This window comes from Chiloscyllium plagiosum, unplaced genomic scaffold (assembly GCF_037043375.1).
Source record: "Chiloscyllium plagiosum isolate Xiang-an unplaced genomic scaffold, Cpla_swu_hap1 HiC_scaffold_27, whole genome shotgun sequence".
NCBI classification, from domain to species: domain Eukaryota; kingdom Metazoa; phylum Chordata; class Chondrichthyes; order Orectolobiformes; family Hemiscylliidae; genus Chiloscyllium; species Chiloscyllium plagiosum.
Genome location: NW_028270165.1, coordinates 47,310,482 through 47,332,552, shown reverse-complemented (window position 1 = coordinate 47,332,552; position 22,071 = coordinate 47,310,482). Strand labels below are relative to the sequence as shown.

Below are 22,071 nucleotides of genomic sequence, written 5' to 3'. Positions count from 1 at the left end.
CCACCAGTATCAGGATCCCTAGCAGAAGCAATAATGCAGAGTCTCAAACCAACAGCCCTTCCAACGACCCAACCCAAACTTTGTGTCCGCCACAGTGATGACACTTTTGTCATCAAAAAATGAAGCAAATTAGAGGAAACCTACAACACCATCAACAGTATCCTTACTGGCATAAAATTCACAAAAGAGGGGAACAACAACAAAGTGCCATTTCTAGATGTCACAGTAGAGCGAACAGTCAATGGTAAATTCAAAACAGCGTCTACAGGAAAACAGCACACACGATCAAAGTACTTAGCTACAGAAGCAATGATCCCGACACATACAAACCAGCTTAAATCAGGACACTACTTCAACGAGGGACGACACACTGCAGTAGCCAGTAACGACGGAGACCAATAAGTAACTGTACAGCGCATTTAAGGAGAATAGGTAGGCAGAAGATCCACTGAGAAATACTTCCCTGACCGGGAATCGAACCCGGGCCGCAGCGGTGAAAGCGCCGAATCCTAACCACTAGACCACCAGGGAAACAGCCATCCCTCTTCACAGCCCTATTGTAAATTGCTTCCCTGCCCGGAAATCGAACCCGGGCCACGATCGTGAGAAGGCTTCCACCCATGTCATTGCTTGTATCCATTTCTCCCGATGCGGTCTCCTCTACATTGGGGAGACTGGAGACTCCTCGCAGAGTCAAGTCACAGCGCTTGAGGGAACATCTCCAGGACACCCGCACCAATCAACCCCATCACCCTCTGGCCCAACATTTCAACTCCCCCTCCCACTCTGCCGAGGACATGCAGGTCCTGGGCCTCCTCCATCGCCGCTCACTCCCCACCCGATGCCTGAAGAAAAAACGCCCCATCTTCCGCTTCGGATAAATTTAACCCCAGGACATCAATGTGGACTTCACCAGTTTCCTCATTTCCCCTCCCCCCAACCTTACCTCAGTTCCAACCTTCCAGCTCAGCGCTGTCCTCATGACCTGTCCTACCTGCCAATCTCCCTTCTCAACTGTTCGCTCCACCCTCCTCTCTGACCTGTCATCTCCATCCCCACCCCCATTCACCTATTGTACTCTTTGCTACCTTCGGCCCAGCACCCCCCAATTTATCTCGCCATCCCTGGAAGCGTCCTGCCTCTATTCCTGATGAAGGGCTTTCGCCCGAAATCTCGATTTTCCTGCTCCTCGGAAGCCAAAGTTAATCACCGTCACTGCTTCCCTTCCATCAACTCAACTTTGTGAAGCAGTATCTTTCACTGGCAAATAAAACACATTCATCCTCAGGTGCCTGCTTCATTTCGATCACGATTTCAAGCCCCTCACTGTTCTCGTCTCATTTCCAAACTCTTGGCTCATATCCTCAAAAGCAGCGTCTGCAGAAACCCTAGCCACATTACTTTACATTAAAGACATCTGTGAAACGATTTCCAGACAACTCAACCCTCTCAGCATTAAACAACGGCTAGTGAACCTTAAATATCCAATACAAACAACCCGCAAACGAATGTTATTTACAATATACCATATAAGGAAATATATACATGAACTCTGCCGCACAGTTCTCTGTGGCAAGAAATGCTGGGATGAGATAAGGAAGATTTTTTCAGCCAAAACGAATCGGCACTGACTGGACAGCCATTTAAAATCAACGCTGTCAGGCCAGGATGGAAGACCCGAAGGGATGAACAGTTTTCTTATTTCCTGAAGATTTACAAAGCTGAGACTGGGTTTTGGTGTTTGTTCCCTTTCCACTCCCAGAAGCCGCAGTGGTTGGGGCGGCGAGTTGGGGAAAGTGAAATGTGCCCGTGAGCAGCGTGTGGGGCTCTTTCAGCTTCCCCTCCTCTGACAGCGCTGTGACGTGACTCTGATGTTCTCAGGGACACTTACTGACGCGAGACAGTGAAAAGAGTCTCGTTCCTGCAGATCAGGAATTCAAACCTTATGCCGGCTTCAGGACAATGAGAAAGATTAATTGGGGTGTGTGAAGAAGCTGTGAGCTGCATTTCAAACAGGTAGGTGGAGTCAGATGCGTCATCCATTGCGCCCCTGGCACTGTGCGTACCTGACTTCGCCATGCTGCAGAGTTCTGACGTTAACACGGACATGCGCAGCAATGAGAACATTCACAAGATAAACAGCCAAAGATAATCACCGTCACTGCTTCCCTTCCATCGACCCAACTTTGTGAGGCAGTATCTTTCACTGGCAAATAAAACACCTTTGTCCTCAGGTGCCTGCTTCATTTCGACGACGACTTCACGCCCCTCACTGTTCTCGTCTCATTTCCAAACACTTGGCTCATATCCTCAAAAGCAGCTCTGTGGGTATCTGCTTGTTCCACCCTGACAGGCAGTGGGTTGCAGATTCCCGATCAGTCCCAATGTGATCGAAATATTTCAACCCCTCCACTGATTTGCATCTTTAAAAAAGCCGTGGAGCAATCTCCCTTTCTTTTTGACGACAGTTCTCAACTGTAGTCGGCAGGGTTCACACCATAGCATTCACCACTCGGCCCACCAATACAGAACCACACTGACAGCTTCATTTCCCAGGTCCCTCTGCCTGTGGAACTGAGAAAGCGTGAATCATTGCAGAGTTTGTTTGAATCCAATCACTTCACAGGTTTCGAAAGGGTTAAATATCTGCAAATGGCGAGTCTGGGTGTTTCATCCCGAAAGATGAAATGGACGTTCAGTTAAAAACAAAACCAGTAATTGCAGGAGCAACTCAGCAGGTCAGGCAGCATCTATAGAAAGAGAATCAGAGACAACATTTGAGAACTTTTCTTTCCTCATCCAGGAACAGCCAAACCTACTGAGTTGCTCCAGCAGTTTCGCTTTCTGTCTCGGACTCTCAGCATCCGCAGTCCTTTACGTTAGAAATTCAATCAATTCAGAAACCCCTTTGTGCTTCCTCAGTGGAAAAGATTTCCGTTTGGGAAACATTTTCCTGACACCATTAAAAACGCGCATCCTGACAGGCAGTGGGTTGCAGATTCCCGATCAGTCCCAATGTGATCGAAATATTTCAACCTCACCACTGATTTGCATCTTTAAAAAAGCCGTGGAGCAATCTCCCTTTCTTTTTGACGACAGTTCTCAACTGCGATGGATATGAAATCCATTGCGGTTTCCCCACGCAGGTGTGAACCCTGCCGACTACAGTTGAGAACTGTCGTCAAAAACGCCAAGAAAGCGGTAGGAGCGTGAACAACAATCGCACCGTCCCTGGTTGGTCACGAACCACCAACCTTCCGGTTCACAGCCGAACGCGCTGACCAGTTGCGCCACAGAGACAGGTCCGGGAATCACAAGCACAGTCTCATTGAGTAAGCTACTTTTCAATTCATAATTCAACCTACCCCGCCCAAAATTACCATTGTCTTCTATCAGTTCAAACACAGCGAATACTGCAGAAAGCCAACGGGTCGAGCTGCATCTGTGGAAAGGTAAACAGAGCCGACGTTTTGAGTGTGCTACGGTTTTTGTTCAGAACTCAGTGTTTTGCCTCTTCCCGAAGTTGGTCCAGGTCTGTGTCTCAATTGGCAAACACATGGCAAGTGCAGTGCCGCAATGTGAAGTTATAGCCTTGGCTGTTTAAAAAAAAGCAGTGCATTGTTTAAATGGTGATATATTGGAATGTGGAGAAAGTGAGGACGAGAGGTGAAAGTCGAAAAATGTGGCACTGGAAAAGCACAACAGGTCAGGTAGCATCTGAGGAGCAGGACAGTGAACGTTTCGGGCACAAGCCCTTCATCAGGAATGATGTATGGATGTACTAAGGGGTCTCAGAGTCCCTCCACACCAGTCAATGCTAGTTGTCGGGCCGATGCAGCAGGCAATGAGCGAGGCAAGTGGTATATTACGAAGAGGAATTGAGTTCAGAAGTGGGGTCATTGAACATATTCAAGGCTAAATTCATCTGAGTTTTGAACAACAAAGAAGTGGATGGTTATGGGGTGGAGGTAAGAAAATGGTTTTAAGACCAGTCCAGGTCAGTCACAGAGTCAGACAGCACTGAACAGACCCTTCATCCAACTAATCCATGCTGAGTATGTTCTCAAACTAAACTCGTCCCACCTACCAGTATTTGGCCCATAAACCTTCGAACCTTTCGTATTCATGTACTTATCCAAATGTCTTTTAAACGTTGTAACTGTACGTTATAAAATCATGAGGGGTACAGATAGGATAAATAGACAAAGTCTTTTCCCTGGGGTGAGGGAGTCCAGAACGAGAGGGCATGGGTTTAGCGTTAGAGGGGAAAGACACAAAAGAGATCTAAGGGTTCAACGTTTTTACGCAGAGGATGGTACGTTTATTGAATGAACTGCCAGACGAAGTGGTGAAGTCTAGTACGATTGCAACATTTAAAAGGCATTTGGTTAGGTATATGAATAGGAAGGGTTTGGAGGGATATGGGGCCGTGTGCTGTCAGGTGGGACTAGATTGGATTGGGATAGTTGGTCGGCATGGACAAGTTGGACCAAACAGTCTGTTTCTTTGCTGTACATCTCTATGACTCTATGACTTCTTCTGGACATTCATTCTGCACTCAGACCACTCTCTTAAAAAACGATCCTTGTCCTGTCTTTATAAAATCTTTCTCTTCTCACCTCAAAATATTTGCTCCCTGATCCTGAAACCCCCAGCTGAGGGAAAGGACACCTGCTGTTCACCTCATCCGTATCCCTCATGATTTTATAATCCTCTATATGCAGTGTGTAGTGGCTCATTGAAATAATGTCCTGATGCAGCTTCGTTTGTGGGTGTTGGGATGATTGCTTCTTTGGTTAAGCACTTGGTTTGTGTGTGTTCTTTTTCTGGAGACGCTAGTTTGAAGTTCCCCATTGACTGTTCGCTCTACTGTGACATCTAGGAATGGCACTTTGTTGTTGTTCTCCTCCTCTTCAAACCAGGAACCCGCCCCCCCCCCCCCCCCCCCAACCCCTCACGCCATAGTCTCACTACTTGGAACACCAATATACAGACTAGTCAAAGGCCTCCACTGAAGACTAAAACACCAAGTCGAAGATTCACGCCACTCCATTTACTCCATCCAAGAATTCCTGAACACCAAAGACACTAAGATAGAAGAGGATGGAATAATGATGTCCTTTGACATAACAGCCCTGTTCACATCCATTAACATCAACGTGACCAAAGAAAACTGGAGACACTGCTCGAAGAACCAAAGACACAAACACAGCACCAACTTCATCAGCAAAGATAGCACTATCCAGCTGGTGGAACTGTGCCTTAACCATCCACTTCATATTCAGTAACAAGCCCTACAAACAAATCAACGAAACACCCATGAAACCACCAGTATCAAGATTCCTAGCAGAAGCAATAATGCAGAGTCTCAAACCAACAGCCCTTCCAACGATCCAACCCAAACTTTGTGTCCGCCACAGTGATGACACTTTTGTCATCAAAAAATGAAGCAAATTAGCGGAAACCAACAACACCATCAACAATATCCTGAATGGCATAAAATTCACAAAAGAGGAGAACAACAACAAAGTGCCATTTCTAGATGTCACAGTAGAGCGAACAGTCAATGGTAAGTTCAAAACAGCGTCCACAGGAAAACAACGTCTACAGGAAAACAACACACAAGATATAAGTACTTAGCTACAGAAGCAATGATCCCGACACATACAAGCAAGCCTGAATCAGGACAGTATTTCAACGAGGCAATACACACTGCAGTAGCCAGTAACGACTAAGACCAATAAGTAACTGTACAGCGCATTTAAGGAGAATGGGTAGGCAGAAGATCCACTGAGAAATACTTCCCTGACCGGGAATCGAAACCGGGCCGCAGCGGTGAAAGCACCGAATCCTAACCACTAGACCACCATCTAGACACCAGGCCCCGTTCACCGCTCTATTGTAAATTGCTTCCCTGCCCTGAAATCGAAACCGGGCCATGATCGTGAGAAGGCTTCCACCAATATCATTGCTTGTATCCATTGCTCCCGATGCGGTCTCCTCTACATTGGGGAGACTGGAGACTCCTCGCAGAGTCAAGTCACAGCGCTTGAGGGAACATCTCCAGGACACCCGCACCAATCAACCCCATCACCCTCTGGCCCAACATTTCAACTCCCCCTCCCACTCTGCCGACGACATGCAGGTCCTGGGCCTCCTCCATCGCCGCTCACTCCCCACCCGATGCCTGAAGGAAGAACGCCCCATCTTCCGCCTCGGATAAATTCAACCCCAGGACATCAATGTGGACTTCAACAGTGTCCTCATTTCCCCTCCCCCCACCTTACCTCAGTTCCAACCTTCCAGCTCAGCGCTGTCCTCATGACCTGTCCTACCTGCCATCTCCCTTCTCAACTGTTCGCTCCACCCTCCTGGCTGACCTGTCACCTCCATCCCCACCCCCATTCACCCATTGTACTCTTTGCTACCTTCGGACCAGCACCCCCCAATTTATCTCGCCATCACTGGAAGTGTCCTGCCTCTATTCCTGATGAAGGGCTTTTGCCCGAAATGTCGAATTTCCTGCTCCTCGGAAGCTGTCTGACCTGCTGTGCTTTTCCAGCACCACTCTGATCTAAACTCTGGTTTCCAGCATCTGCAGTCCTCACTTTTGCCTACCCAATAAACCCAGTGTGACGATTTCACATCAACAAACTGACACGAGCAGACACAACGTCTGCAGAAACCCGAGCCTCATTACTTTACATTAAAGACATCTGTGAAATGATTTCCAGACAACTCAACCCTCTCAGCATTAAACAACGGCTAGTGAACCTTAAATACCCTATACAAACAACCAGCAACGAATGTTATTTACTAAATACCATACAAGGAAATATATACATGAACTCTGCCGTACAGGTCTCTGTGGCAAGAAATGCTGGGATGAGATAAGGAAGATTTTTTCAGCCAAAACGAATCGGCACTGACTGGACAGCCATTTAAAATCAACGCTGTCAGGCCAGGATGGAAGACCGGAAGGGATAATCGGTTTTCTTATTTCCTGAAGATTTACAAAGCTGAGACTGGGTTTTGGTGTTTGTTCCCTTTCCACTCCCAGGAGCCACAGTGGTTGAGGAGTTGAGTTGGGGAAAGTAAAACGTGCCCGTGAGCAGCGTGTGGTGCTATTTCAGCTTCCCCTCATCTGACAGCGCTCTGACTTGACTCCGATGTTCTCAGGGACATTGACTGACGCGAGACAGTGAAAAGATTCCCATTCCCGCAAATCGGGAATTCAAACCGTATGCCGGCTTCAGGACAATGAGAAAGATTAATTGGGGTGTGTGAAGAAGCTGTGAGCTGCATTTCAAACAGGTGGGTGGAGTCAGATGCGTCATCCATTGCGGCCCAGCCCTGTGCGTTCCTGACGCCGCCATGATGCAGAGTTCTGACGTTAACACGGACATGCGCAGCAATGGGAACATTCACAAGGTGAACAACCAAAGATAATCACCGTCACTGCTACCCTTCCATCGTCCCAACTTTGTGAAGAGTATCTTTCACTGGCAAATAAAACACCTTTGTCCTCAGGTGCCTGCTTCATTTCGATCACGACTTCACGCCCCTCACTGTTCTCGTCTCATTTCCAAACACTTGGCTCATATCCTCAAAAGCAGCTCTGGGGATATCTGCTTGTTCCACCCTGACAGGCAGTGGGTTGCAGATTCCCGACCAGTCCCAATGTGATTGAAATATTTCAACCCCTCCACTGATTTGCATCTTTAAAAAAAACGTGGAGTAATCTCCCTTTCTTTTTGACGACATTTCTCAACTGTAGTCGGCAGGGTTCACACCTGCGTGGGGAACCCGCAATGGATTTCATATCCATCGCATTCGCCATTCGGCCCACCAATACAGAACCACACTGTCAGCTTCATTTCCCAGGTCTTTCTGCCTGTGGAGGAGAAAGTGAGGTCTGCAGATGCTGGAGATCAAAGTTGAAACTTTATTGCTGGAACAGCACAGCAGGTCAGGCAGTATCCAGGGAACAGGAGATTCGACGTTTCAGGCACAGGCCCTTCTTCAGGAATGAGCAGAGAGTGTTCACCAGGAGAAGATAAAAGGTAGGGAGGAGGGACTTGGAGGAGGGGCGTTGGAAATGTGATAGGTGGAAAGAGGTCAAGGTGAGGGTGATAGGTCGGAGTAGGATGGAGGCGGAGAGGTCAAGAAGAAGATTGCAGGTCAGGAAGGCGGTGCCGGGCTGGAGGGATTCGGCTGAGACAAGGTGGGGGGAGGGGGGATGAAGAAACTGGTGAAGTCCAAGTTCATCCCCTGCGGTTGGAGGGTTCCCAGTCGGAAGATAAGACGCTCCTCCTCCGACCGTCGCGTTGTTGTGGTTTGGCGGTGGATGAGTCCAATGACCTGCATATCCTCGGTGGAGTGGGAGGAGGAGTTGAAATGCTGTGCTACAGGGTGGTTGGGTTGGTTCGTCCGGGTGGCCCAGAGGTGCTCTCTGAATCGCTCCGCAAGTAGGCGGCCTGTCTCCCCAATATAGAGGAGGCCACACCGGCTGCAGCGGATGCAGTAGATGATGTGGGTGGAGGTGCAGGTGAATCTGTGGCGGATATGGAAGTTTCCTTTGGGGCCTTGGAGAGAAGTGAGGGGGGAGGTGTGGGCGCAAGTGTTGCACCTCCTGCGGTTGCAAGGGAAGGTGCCGGGAGTGGAGGTTGGGTCGGTGGGGGGTGTGGATCTGACAAGGGAGTCGCGGAGGGAGTGGTCTCTACGGAAAGCTGATAGGGGAGGGGAGGGAAATATATCCTTGGTGCTGGGGTCTGTTTGGAGGTGGCGGAAGTGACGGCGGATGATGCGCTGTACATGGAGATTGGTGGGGTGGTGGGTGAGGACCAGTGGGGTTCTGTCCTGGTGGCGGTTGGAGGGGCGGGGCTCAAGGGCGGAGGAGCGGGAAGTGGAGGAGATGCGGTGGAGGGCACCGTCGACCACGTCGGAGGGGAAATTGCGGTCCTTGAAGAAGGAGGCCATCTGTGTTGTACGTATTTTGAACTGGTCCTCCTGGGAGCAGATGCGGCGGAGACGAAGGAATTGGGAGAATGGGATGGCGTTTTTACAGGGGGCAGGATGGGAGGAGGTGTAGTCCAGGTAGCTGTGGGAGTCGGTTGGTTTGTAGTAGATGTCCGTGTTGATTCGGTCGCCTGAGATAGAAACAGAAACGTCTAGGAAGGGGAGGGAGGAGTCCGAGACTGTCCAGGTGAATTTGAGGTCGGGGTGGAAGGTGTTAGTGTAGTGGATGAACTGTTCAACCTCCTCGTGGGAGCACGAGGTAGCGCCGATACAGTCATCAATGTAGCGAAGGAAAAGATGGGGGGTGGGGCCAGTGTAGTTGCGGAAGATGGATTGTTCCACATACCCTACGAAAAGGCAGGCATAGCTGGGGCCCATGCGGGTGCCCATGGCTACTCCTTTTGTTTGGAGAAAGTGGGAGGATTGGAAAGAAAAGTTGTTCAGGGTGAGGACCAGTTCGGTCAGTCGAAGGAAGGTGTCGGTGGAAGGGTACTGGAAGGTACGGCGGGAAAGGAAGAAGCGGAGTGCTTTGAGTCCTTCGTGATGGGGGATGGAGGTGTACAGGGACTGGATGTCCATGGTGAAGATGAAATCTGCCTGTGGAGCTGAGAAAGAGTGAATCATTGCAGAGTTTGTTTGAATCCAATCACTTCACAGGTTTCGAAAGGGTTAAATATCTGCAAATGGCGAATCTGGGTGTTTCATCCCGAAAGATGAAATGGACGTTCAGTTAAAAACAAAACCAGAAATTGCAGGAGCAACTCAGCAGGTCAGGCAGCATTTATGGAAAGAGAATCAGAGTCAACATTTCAGAACTTTTTTTTCTCATCCAGGAACAGCCAAACCTACTGAGTTGCTCCAGCAGTTTCGCTTTCTGTCTTGGACTGTCAGCATCCGCAGTCCTTTCCGTTAGAAATTCAATCAATTCAGAAACCCCTTTGTGCTTCCTCAGTGGAAAAGATTTCCGTTTGGGAAACATTTTCCTGACACCATCAAAAACGCGCATCTTTGCAGACAAGAAAGCGGTAGGAGCGAGAACAACAAACGCCCCATCCCTGGGTGGTCTCGAACCACCAACGTCCCGTTTAACAGTCGATCGCGCTGACCAGTGGCGCCACAGAGAACAGGCCTGCTCTCCACCTACCCCCGGGCACAGTCTCGTTGAGGAAGCTACTATTCAATTCATAATTCAACCTGCCCTGCCCAGAATTACCATTGTCAAAGCACTGATAACATGGTAGTCTGGTGTCAGCTTGGATTTCAGGTCCTGATGTCTCTGTCCTCTTGTCTCCATGTTCCCAGAGAGCTAGATGTTGTCTGTCCTCAGCTCTGCTTGATTTCTGCTGAATCTTTGACCCCCTTTTACACCTTTGGAGCAATAAAATATTCTCCAGGAAATGACACCTTATCTATACCCCTCCTGATTTTAAAAATCTCGATAAAGTTATCTATCAACTTGCTAGGCTTCGTTGGAAAAATGTCCCAGCTTCTTCTTAACTCAAAGCCTCCATTCCCAGCAGCACGCTGGCAAAGTAGGGAATAGGGATTTGTATCAAATCACATAAATGTACTGTCTGAAAAAGTCTGGCTGTGTTCTTGCCTGAGATATTGAGAGTGCCTGGTGTAATTAATTACGAATGCAATTATTTTGGTCACAGAATTGAACAATCATTTTGCAACAAAGGGGTCTACTCTGATAAGGAGGTAGTGGTCATTTCTAGGGTAAGTGAACAGTTTGTAGATCAGGGAGATGAAGTTCCAGACACTTGGGAAAGGCAAGAAATGACTGTGATAAATAAGACAAAGAACTGTGGATGCTGGAAATCTGAAACAAAAACTGAGAACACTGGAAAAACTCAGCAGGACTGGAAGCATATGTGAAGAAAAAGCAGAGTTAAGGTTTCCAGTCCAACAACTCCTCTTCAGGATTCTGAAATAGTTTGTGAGAACCTCTTAAGACTACTGCTCCGCTTTAAGACCATAATACACAGGAGCAGGATGAGGCCATATGGCCCATTGAGTCTACTCCACCAGTCGATCATGGCTGATATATTTCTCCATCCCATTCTGCTGCCTTCTCCTCATAACCCTTGACCCCTTACTAATCAAGAACCTATCTCTGTCTTAAATGCCCTCAATGACTTGGCATCCTCAACCCTTCTCCTAGTGGAAACATCATCTCCACATCCACACTATCCAGTCATAGAGTAGCACAGCGCTGCCTGACCCACTGTGATCTTCAGCATTTGTTGTTTTCAGGAAGGATTCCAGCATCTACAACAACGCGCTTCTAAATTTTGTACCCAGTTGGTTAGCTCTCCCTGGATCCTGTGAGATTTAACCTTACTCAACAATCCACTGTGTGGTACAATTAACAAAGGTCCCAATGGCCACCTCCTTTTGCACACGTTAGGAGCACAATGAATCAGTGGTGAGCACTGCTGCCTCACAGCACCAATGACCCGCGTTCGATTCCAGACTTGGGGCGACTGTCTGTGCGGACTTTGCACATTCTCCCTGCCGTGTCTGCGTGGGTTTCCTCTGGCTGCTCTGGTTCCTTCCCAAAGTCTAACGATGTGCGCTTTCGGGAGAAGTGACCATGCTAAATGGGCCCTTAGTGTGCAGTAAGTGTAGTGTAATGGGATAGGGGAATGTGTCTGTATGGGTTGCACTTTGGATGGTATGTGTGGACTTGTTGGGCTGAATGGCGTGTTTCCACATTGTAGGAATTCTACGTGGCATTCCCCCAACTCCAGAGTCTCAGCACTCTTGGCTTTTCCCATGGACAGTATTGGGGAGGGAAACAATGTTTTACACGGGAGGAAGGTTTAGCGAGTGTGAAGCTAAAAGTACACGCAGTGCATTGCTTGAGCTGTTTTCCCCGGTATATCAGAGGCTGAGGGGTGACCTTACAGACGTTTATAGAGTCATGCAAGGCATGGTTAGGTTAAATAGACAAAGTCATTTCCCAGGGATGGGAGAAGTCCGGAACAGGAGGGTAGTATGTTTGGGGTGAGAGAGGCAAGTGTAAGGCATGATCTGCCGGAGGAAGTAGTGGATGTAGGTCCAATTATAACATTTAAAAGGCGTCTGGATGGATATATGAATAGGAAGAGTTCAGAGGGATATGGGCCAAGTACTGGTAAATGAGACGAGATTAATTTAGGCTCTCTGGTCGGCACGGATGATTTGGACTGAAGGACCTGTTTTTGTGTTGTGTATCTCTATGACTCTGGCTTGCCCGTAATGTTTGCCATGCCTGTATGTTCAGTTTCTGTCTGGTGTCGGTGCCAATGCCTTGATATCTCATTTCCTCCACCTCCCGAGATGTTAACCATTCCGTGTCTGGTTGTTTCTCAAGAAGCTGCATTGAAGGTTCATCCTTAATTGATACTTTTTTTGCTTCCCAAAATCAGACTTACTCACTGCTACATATCGTGAAAGATACTAACTTTCAGGTGTAGGTATCCAAAAGTCAGAGGTGTCTGTCTTGATGTTTTCACTTTTCGGTCTCTATAAGATCCTGAATCAGTCCCATCGGGAGAATTAGTTTGAGCGGAGTGAGAATAGAGGGTGAGAGGGGGTGGATGGTGCTTTCAATTTTGTGGAAAAAGAAAAGAATGTTCTGCGTAAAGTAGAATTGCTTGTTTGGAATTTCTAACCAGGACTGACAGTGATGATTTTTGTAATCTCTTTTTACAGATGATTTGAAGATCTGAAGACGGAAGTTTCAATATCAATAGCTGAAGGGCTTTGCCTGAAACATTGACTCTGTTGCTCCTCAGATGATGCCTGATCTGCTGTGATTTTCCAGCATTGCACTTGGACTCTGACCTTTCAGCATTTGCAGTCCTCAATTCCACGTCAATGTCTGACAGTCACTGAATCCATTGGGACTATAACAATTTTCGACCATGATTCTGTGAGAAGGAACCAAGCTTTTTGGTTCCTGTTTCAGTACGTTTTCAACATCAGTGAGACTGGAAGAGAGACGCTACTGTTGCAGCACTCTGATTGTGGAGCCAGAAAATGTTATACAGACTGGGAGGTGGAATTTACGGCAGAGAGGTGCTGTACACACGTTTGTGTGCAGGTGAAGCTTCGGTCATGGAGAAACCTAAGGAATCCCGTCCCGTGGAGAAACCGTGGAAGTGTGGCGACGATGGGAAAGGCTTCCGTTTCCCATCTGACCTGGAGACTCATGGGCGCAGTCACACCGGGGAGAGACTGTTCTCCTGCTCTGAGTGCGGAAAGGGCTTCAGCAATTCCACCCGCCTGAATTGATACTTTTTTTGCTTCCCAAAATCAGACTTACTCACTCCTAGATGTCGTGAAAGATACTAACTTTCAGGTGGAGGTATCCAAAATTCAGAGGTGTCTGTCTTGATGTTTTCACTTGATGAGCCATCAGCGGGTCCACATTAGAGAGAGGCCCTTCAGCTGCCCTGAGTGCGGGAAGACCTTCAGCAATTCCTCTGTACTGCAGAGGTACCAGCGGGTCCACACGGGCGATAGGCCTTTCCCCTGCCCCGAGTGCGGAAAGGGCTCAGCAATTCCTCCCGCCTGCTGAGGCACCCGGGGGTCCACACGGGGGAGTGGCCCTTCAGATGTCCCAAATGCGGCATGACCTTCAGCAGTTCCTACTTTCTGCAGAGGCACCAGCGGGTCCACACAGGCGAGAGGCCATTCTCCTGCCCAGAGTGCGGGCAGGCCTTCTGCAATTCCTCCCACCTGCTGAGGCACAGGCGGGGACCATACCGGGGAGAGGCCGCACACCTGCCCCGAGTGCAGGCGGAGGTTCTCATCATTCTGCACCTTGCAGAAGCACCAGTGGGCACACCAGTGCTCCCAACAATCTGATTCTGCTGGTGAAACTGCTGTGGGTCACTGCGAGGACTGAACCCCTGCCCATTCTGACAGTGCTTATAGCGAGAGAGTCGGTCGGATTTTTTTGTTTTATGCCGTCGTGCTCCCCACCCCCGCAACTTTGCTTCCAGTGGGCACTGCTGCTCGTTGAGACCAGGAGCTGTTCTCTCTAGTTTTTTCTGTCCAGTTAAAGAATTATTGGCTCTGTCTGGGAACGGGCTTCAGTCTGTAAGAAATTGCTGAATACTTCAGGGTGTCCATTCACATTCAGCAGTGACTTTGAAATTAAATTCACGGTTATGTGCCTGTGAAAAAATCACCATTGAAGGATTGCCCAACGGCTTGGCAATCCATTGTTGGGAACTGATTGCTTGAATTGACAATTTTAAAAATTCTCTTCCTTAATTTATCCCTTAATTTTGTGTCTATGGGATGGTGGAGGACTTGATCATAAGGCTTAAATCATTGCTATTAACTGGATTATCTTGTTTAACTTTGCCCTAGTAAATTTGCGGTATTCATAATTGTTTGTTCTTGTTTAAATTATAATTCTGGTGTGCAAGATCTGTTCATCAAGTGTGTCCTCTTGATGAAACTGCTGTGGGTCACTCCCAGGACTGAGCCCCTGTGCATTCTGACAGTGTGTGTGCAGTGGGAGAGTCAGTGGGCTTTTTTGTTTTATGCCCTTGCCCCGCCCTGCCCCGCCGCCAACTTTGCTTCCATTGGGCGTTGCTGCTTGTTGAGCCCAGGAGCTGTTCTCTCTAGATTCTACTGTCCAGTTAAAGAATTGTTAGCTCTTTCTGAGAATGAGTCCCAGCATGAAAGAAATGGCTGAATACTTTGGGGTGTCTATTCACATTCAGCAGTGACTTTTAAATTAGATTTACAGTTACGTGTCTGTGAAAAACTCATTGTCCAAGGATTGCACAAAGGCTTGGCAATCCATTGTTGGAAACTGTTTGTTTGAATTGGTAAATTTTTAAAAAAAATTCTTTCTTAATTTGCCGCTTCAATTTCTGTCTCTGAGATGATGGGGGACTTGATCAAAGGGTTTAAATCATTGCTATTAATTAGATTATTTACTTAACTTTGCCCTCTAAAAGTTGCCGTATTTATAATTGTTGGTTTTTGTTTAAATTATAATGTTGATGTGCAAGATCTGTTCTTCATCAAGTCTGGTTCGGAACAGTTGAGAAATTGAGGAACATTGCATGTTTTAATTTCACTCTGTTGTGAATCTGATGACAGTGACATTCATTTGTATTTGGTTGCTTACCCTTAGTTGTAATGTCTTTCACCCCAACTATTCATTATGGTAGTGAGTTCCACAGTCTCACCACACTCTGAGGTTTTTCATGAAATTCTTAGTTCAGAATTGTGAGGGAAAGTGTTGACAAGGGCAAAATATCGGGTCTTAACTGCAAAAGCCAGGAAGACATTCGACAAAGTAAAACCATGACATTGTAGGGGCAAATAAGGAAATTTGACAGTAATGAAGAGGTCACACGTCAGATTTCAAGATAATGGTCGTGACAAAAAGAAAAAGTACTCTGCCGATATTGGATATTGTAACTAAGCAAGTTTCGAGATGCTGCAGTTAGTTGAATATGATGACGTAAGTGATGAAATAACCAAAACCACGAATGTAATTTGATGTCGGTAACCATAAAGCAAGTGTATACTATTGATTGATAGAGGTCAATTGCGTGCAAGTAGGCCATTCAGCCCATCGAGTCAACATTGACTGATCGTCCCACCCAGACCCAGTTCGTTACCCTATCTCTGTAACCCTGCGTCTCCCATGGTCAATCTACCCTCACCTGCACTTGGGGAGAATGTGCAATCTCCACACAGAGAGTCGGCCCGTGTGTGGGATCAAACCCAGATCACTGATGCCTTGAGGCAGCAGTGCTAACAACCGTGCCACCACCACATGCTGCTATCTAAAGAAGTGAATTTCAAAGACTCGAGAACACTTGAGAGAAAAACAAAGCTCTCCTATCTTAAATGAGAGGCTAGTCTCTGGCTAGAAATGAGTGGACATTTCATTTACATTAAATCCTATCCAGATGTTATACAGCTTCATCAGATCATCTGTTTCTTCTAAACTCAAAGTGATACAAGCCCAGCCGGACATCCTCTTGTCCCCGATTATCAGTTGAGTAAATCAGCGACCCTCGACCTCTCTGGCATGACACAGGATGCCATCAATCCAAGTTGACCTCAATTGTCCAACCTCTTGACGCCTACGCCACCATGTGGTCAGCCGCAACTCAGCCCTGAGCGAGAGCAGAGGAACTGAATAGACAGCAGTGAGGTGGACATTGCATTCCCAGAGAATATTGTTCAAGTGAGAAAGTTGTTCAGCTCACATTCGGATCATTGCAGGGACCATGTCTCCTGTTATTTAAATATCTTAGATCCCAAGAACAGTCTAGGTTTGTTGTGCATTGTGAGTGGTTTACTGATTTTCTGTTGCTCTCATTCCCATTAGGGTGTGTGAATTCAGGACCAGATAATAGACTCAGTTCTGAATTATCCTTGAGGATTGGTGTAGAACGTACTAAGTATCAGTCATAATGGAAGAAGCTGTACTGTTTATTTAACCCTTTGCTGTCATTGTCCTGGGGCTGAATGAATGGGGAAGTGTAGAGGCAGTTTCACTCTGTATCTAACCGAATGCTGTCTTTGTCTTGGCAGTGTTTGTTGGGGACAGTATTGAGGTAGCCTCACTTTCAATTTAAGAGTAGCGGAAGCTTTATTCTGATTGTAATCCCATGCTGTCCTTGTCCTGGGAGTGTGAGATGGCATCTGTAATTGAAGTGAATGCAGACTTGGCTGTGGGAGTGGAGGGTACTTCTACCTGAGCACACCCATCTTTGAGATTGCTGTGCTGATCAAGACACTCTCAGACACCTTCATTCACTTTTCCAATCAACCACAGGGTGGTTAAGAATGGTATAAATGCAAGAATTGCCAGCGATGCCCACACCCCATGCATGAATAAATACTTTTTGTTTAAAAGTTACATTCACGTTCCACACTCTCTAATGTATGATTACTTACATGGAAAATTCCTGTCTGTTTGGAATATCATTTTAAAACATAGGAATGTATCAACCATGTAGAAATATAACAAGAACAACAAATGGAGAAGTTAACAGGTAATGAGCAGGACCAGAATGCTGAGTCAGTCTGACCTCCATGTCTGAGAGATTTCCCCCAGATTTTGAAGTAACACCAGTGCCTTTTACTCTTGCAGCTTCCCCAAAAGTTTGTCCCTGATGTAAGATCATCCAATGACCCGAAGAACGAACTGTTTTTATCTCCATAGCTGCTGCCAGACTTGCTGAGTGATTCCATCCCTTCTGCTTTATTCTTTTATCGGGTTTGAGCTTCCCTAAGTCCGTGTAATGAAGAACTGCAGATGCTGGAGATCTGAAACACAAAAATGCACCAATTGCTGGAGAAACTCAATTGGACTGGAAGCACAAGTGGAGAGAGAAGCAGAGTTAGCATTTCCAGTGCTGTGACCCTTCTTCACAACTGTTCTGGACGAAGGCCAGGATATTGACTCTGTTTCTTTCTCTCTCTCTCCACCGGTGTTGCCAGACAGGCTGAGATTCTCCAGCAATCTCTGTTCTGACACTTTCACAAGGTTGATGTTTGTTATCCATCCCTAAGTGCAAGGTGACTTGCTTGTACCAATTCAGAGGGCAATTTAAGAGTCAACCATATTGCTGTGGGTCTGGAGTCACATGTAAGCCAGACCAAGTAAGGATGGCAGTTTCCCTGCTGAAAGGACATTGGTGAACATGGGCTTTTATGACAATTGACGTCAGTGCCATCGATACCATTCTGAGACTTACTTTGTGTTCCCCATTTATGATTTGAATTATTCACATCTCACCTCTTGCTGTGGTGGGATTTGAGCTCATGTTCCCTGGATTACTCATCCTGTGACATTACGATGACACTGTTGTTTCCCATTCTTTGTTATTTTGTGTTTTGCTGTTTGCTTCTTTGTCCTCTGATGTTTGGGAAATTGAACCTGTTTGAAAGGTTGCCCTAAACCTGCCCCTTTGAACAAGGTTTTGGTCACCTGTCCTAATCTGTGCTCCGCTCTTGTGATTTTTAAAGGAATTATCATTATGTTCACGTGAAGCACTCTGAGATAGTTTACTATACAGGTGTCATTTGAATGCAGCTTGTATCCCTATCTTAATCAGGAACTAGGAGAAGACAGAAATGAGGATGATTTCTTTTCTCGCTGAGGGTTGTGTGTCTTCCTCAAAAGAGGAAGAGTATTAACGGGGGGATTATACAGTTTATAGAACCGGGTGCTACTGACAAGTATCTTGGGGCCAAAATTGACCCATGGGTGGGAGTCAGTAACACCGAATGGGAAAAGCAATTTCAGACATTTTTAGGCAGAGGTAGATAGGTTCTTGATAACAAAATGGATGAAAGATTGTCGGGAATGTGCCTGTTGGGAGCAGGCACATTGTCGCAATTGCAGTATTTCTTGTGTTAATTTTGTTGCTTCTTACTGTTGCTGAGAATCTTCTAAATAAAAACCAAAAAACTTCTACTATTATCGCACCAATGGAAGTGTTGGTTTGGATGTGACATTGTTGAATTAGCCATTCCCATCTTTTCCAGAATTCTGTGTTTAAAGGCCTCGAGTCAGGTTTCCGCCCCTGAAACAGTTCTTATCAAGGTCATGTTTGACATCCTTTGTAACGGTGACAGGGATAAACATTCCCTCGTCGACCTGCGGACAGACTTCATCAGGGTTAATGACAGTACTGACCCTCTCCAGCACCACTCTATCCTCTGGGAGGGTCTGCTTTTAGCGTCTTCCGTTCTGATTTGTTTAACCGTAGCCGCTGGTGTTGGCATCTATACTGATGATATCCAACTGTGCCTGAACACCACTTCTCTCCCGACTCATCTGTCATTCATAATTTACCAATAATTTCTTCTAATGTCTGCCCGATTTCCAGCATTGGATAACCATAAACATTCCCTTTGTTAAATATTGTGAAGTGTGAAGCCATTGTTTTAGTCCCCAAGTTCGACCTGAGCACCCCCCCTCCCCATCCCAGTAACTCTGTTGACAGCCTTCATGTCACATTCAAACTAGGATCTATAGATCTGTGATCAGTCAGGGGATGAACAGTTACAGGAAAAGAGCAGGAAAGTGGATGTGGGGAATGTCAAATCAGCCACAATCCTACTGAATGGAGGAGCAAGCTCAAGGGGTTGAATGGCATTTTCCTGTTCCTATTTCTTATGGTTCCCGAGCCCTTACCTCTGATACAGGACACTGACTTCTGTATGTGCCATTACTGAGAGTGCTGATGTTCCCTTGTGTAATATCTCTGAGGAGAAAGTGAGGTCTGCAGATGCTGGAGATCAGAGATGGAAATGTGTTGCCGGAAATTCCTGAAGAAGGGCTAATGCCCGAAACGTCGATTCTCCTGTTCCCTAGATGCTGCCTGACCTGCTGCGCTTTTCCGGCAACACGTCTCCATCCCTTGTGTAATATCAACAACTGAGAGCTGCTGAAACCTGTTGGTCCTTTGTTACCTCTAAACATAATATGCCAATGTGTTCTGTGGAGGCGATGGCCGACTTTATAGTCACCAGACTATTCACCCAGGTAATGTTCTGGGGACTTGGGGTCAGATGGTGGCATCTGAATTCAATATAAATCTGGAATTAAGAGTCTAATGATGAAACCGTTGTGGTTTGTTGTAAAAACGTATCTGGTTTCCTGCTGTCCGAACCTGATCTGATCTGCATGTGATTTCAGATCCACTGTCAGCTGGTTGAATCTTCACTGCCCTTTCAGCCAATTCTTAAAGCTCACCTTTTTTAACTATGATGTTGCCAGAATGATTTATAGACGGCATAGGCTGGGATTTTCTTTTCACTGGAGTGTAGAAGGTTGAGGGTGTTGGTTATGGAGGTTTATGAAGTAATGAGGGACAAAGGTAAGGTGAATAACCTTTGTCATTTCCCGAAGGGTAGAGCAGTTCAAAATTTGGGAGTATATTTTTTAAGATGAGAGGGTGAAGATTTAAAAAGGACGGGGCGGGGGGGAGGGCAACATTTTTTACATTGAAGGTGGTTCGTCTGTGGAATGAACTGTCAGAGGAAATGGTGGATGCAGGTAATGTTACAATGTTTAAAATTATTTGGATAAGTACATATGTGCCAAACACAGGCAGGTGGGTCTAATCTTCCCCCAGATATTCAAAGGGACAGCCAATCAGAGGGGGACAGCGTCACACCAATCGTTGTTGTGTGGCATGTGTGACAGCTGCAACAAGACGTCCCAACTCCTGTGCTCAATGCTCTGACCAATGAAAGCAAGCATGCCAAAAGCCTTCTTCACCACCCGCCTACCCACGACTCCATTTTCTAGGAGCTAATAACCTGCAACCCTAGATCTCTTGGTTCAAAATACTGCATATGAAACAGATTTGTTGCTTGTCGGTAGACGTTAATATTTGGTGCATATCTCTCCTCTAATTTGGTATCTTATACTGAATGCCATCACTGATGAAGTCCAGTGTGCTAAATTCTGAACTTCAAAATCCCTCTGTTCAACTACACTCAAGATCCTACCATTCACCATGTAAATCCTACCTTGGTTTGACTATACAAAATGAAAGACCTCATACTTAGCTATATTAAACTCCATTTGCCAATAATTTTAAACTTATGCAATCTAGTTCTGGACTCTCCCACCCCAGGTAAAAGACCTTTCCTATTTACCCTATCCATGCCCTCATGATTTTATAAACATCTATAAAGTCACCCCTCACCCTTCAAAACTAGCTCAAACCCTCCAACCCTGGCAGCATCCTTGTAAATGTTTTCTGAACCTTTTCAAGTTTCACAACCTCCTTCCTGTAGCAGAGAGCCCAGAATTGCATGCAGTATTCCAACAGTGGTGTAATCAATGTCCTCTCTGAAGAGGATTTTAAAAAATATAACTACAAGCAAATCAGGTTAGTTGGGCATGACTTTCCCATAGCAGTTTGTTTTGGCTGTCCCTCATTAATCTATGGTTTTTTTCAGTTATGAGAAAATATTTTGTTGGACATGATGATTGCGAGCACATCCAACATTTTCTCATTGTACCTCATGGCCCTTGGACAGAGTAATTGTGACTACATGCTAGAAGGCAGTTCAGAGTCAACCACATTATAGTAGGTCTGGAGTCACAAAGTGTGTGTGTGTGTGTGTGTGTGTGTGTGTGTGTGTGTGTGTGTGTGTGTGTGTGTGTGTGTGTGTGCACGCGCGTGCGCACATGCATACATGCATGCAGGGTTCATGAATGGTAGATTTCCTGCCTTAAAAACGGCAGTTTCTGGAGAAACACAACAGTTCTGGTAGCAGCTTTGAAGAGACAACAGTGTTACTGCTTTGAGTCCAGTGGTCCTTCAAAACCTGGCTGGATTCAAAACATTAACTAGTTTCTCTCCACAGATGCTGCCAGACCTGCTGCGTTTCCTCAGCAATTTTGCCTTTTGTTGCTGATCTCCAACATCTGCAATTCATTATTTTAGTGAATAACTGTTTCCTGGTTGCCAGGACCGAGAGAAACTTTCACTTCCAGATCTTTTTATTAGTTGAACATAAATTCCACCAGCAGCCATGATGGGATTTGAAATTGTGTTCTCAGAAAACCTAGATCTCGAGGTTGCTCAACCATCATCGCTAGATCCCAATCTTCCCATCAAAGGTAATTTTCTCCTGACTATTGTCCTTTATTCATTCATGGGATGTCGCACTTTTTCTCCCACTATTGTTCTGGTTAACATCAACTTCACTTTCCCGGTGTTTCGCCATAATCCTCAATTCCCTTTCTGATTTCAAAAAAAATCTTAGTTTTGAATGCAGTTAACAATCCAGTCTCAACAACTGTCCTAAACATGCAATCCCTTATTTGCAGGTTATTCCCTTTAGTTCTAAACTCACCCACAAGGGTAAACTTTCCCACATCTCGCCTGTCACGTCTCCTCAGAATCTTGTTTGTGACAATAAGGTTACCTCAAAATCTTCTAACTTCTATTAACCACAGGCACAACCTATTCATTTCTCCTCATAAGACATTATTTCCATCCCTGATATCATCCTGGTCAACCTTCTCTGGACTGCCTCCAATGCCAG

At 46.3% G+C, this 22,071-nt stretch overlaps 2 non-coding genes across 2 annotated transcripts; both read right to left on the bottom strand.

The window, feature by feature from the left end:
* Positions 1–459: 459 nt before the first annotated feature.
* trnae-uuc (transfer RNA glutamic acid (anticodon UUC)) lies at positions 460–531 on the bottom strand. Its single transcript has one exon. It is a non-coding gene; the product is annotated as a tRNA-Glu (tRNA).
* Positions 532–3,226: 2,695 nt separating this feature from the next.
* Positions 3,227–3,300, bottom strand: trnah-gug (transfer RNA histidin (anticodon GUG)). The gene has a single exon. It is a non-coding gene; the product is annotated as a tRNA-His (tRNA).
* Positions 3,301–22,071: the final 18,771 nt, after the last annotated feature.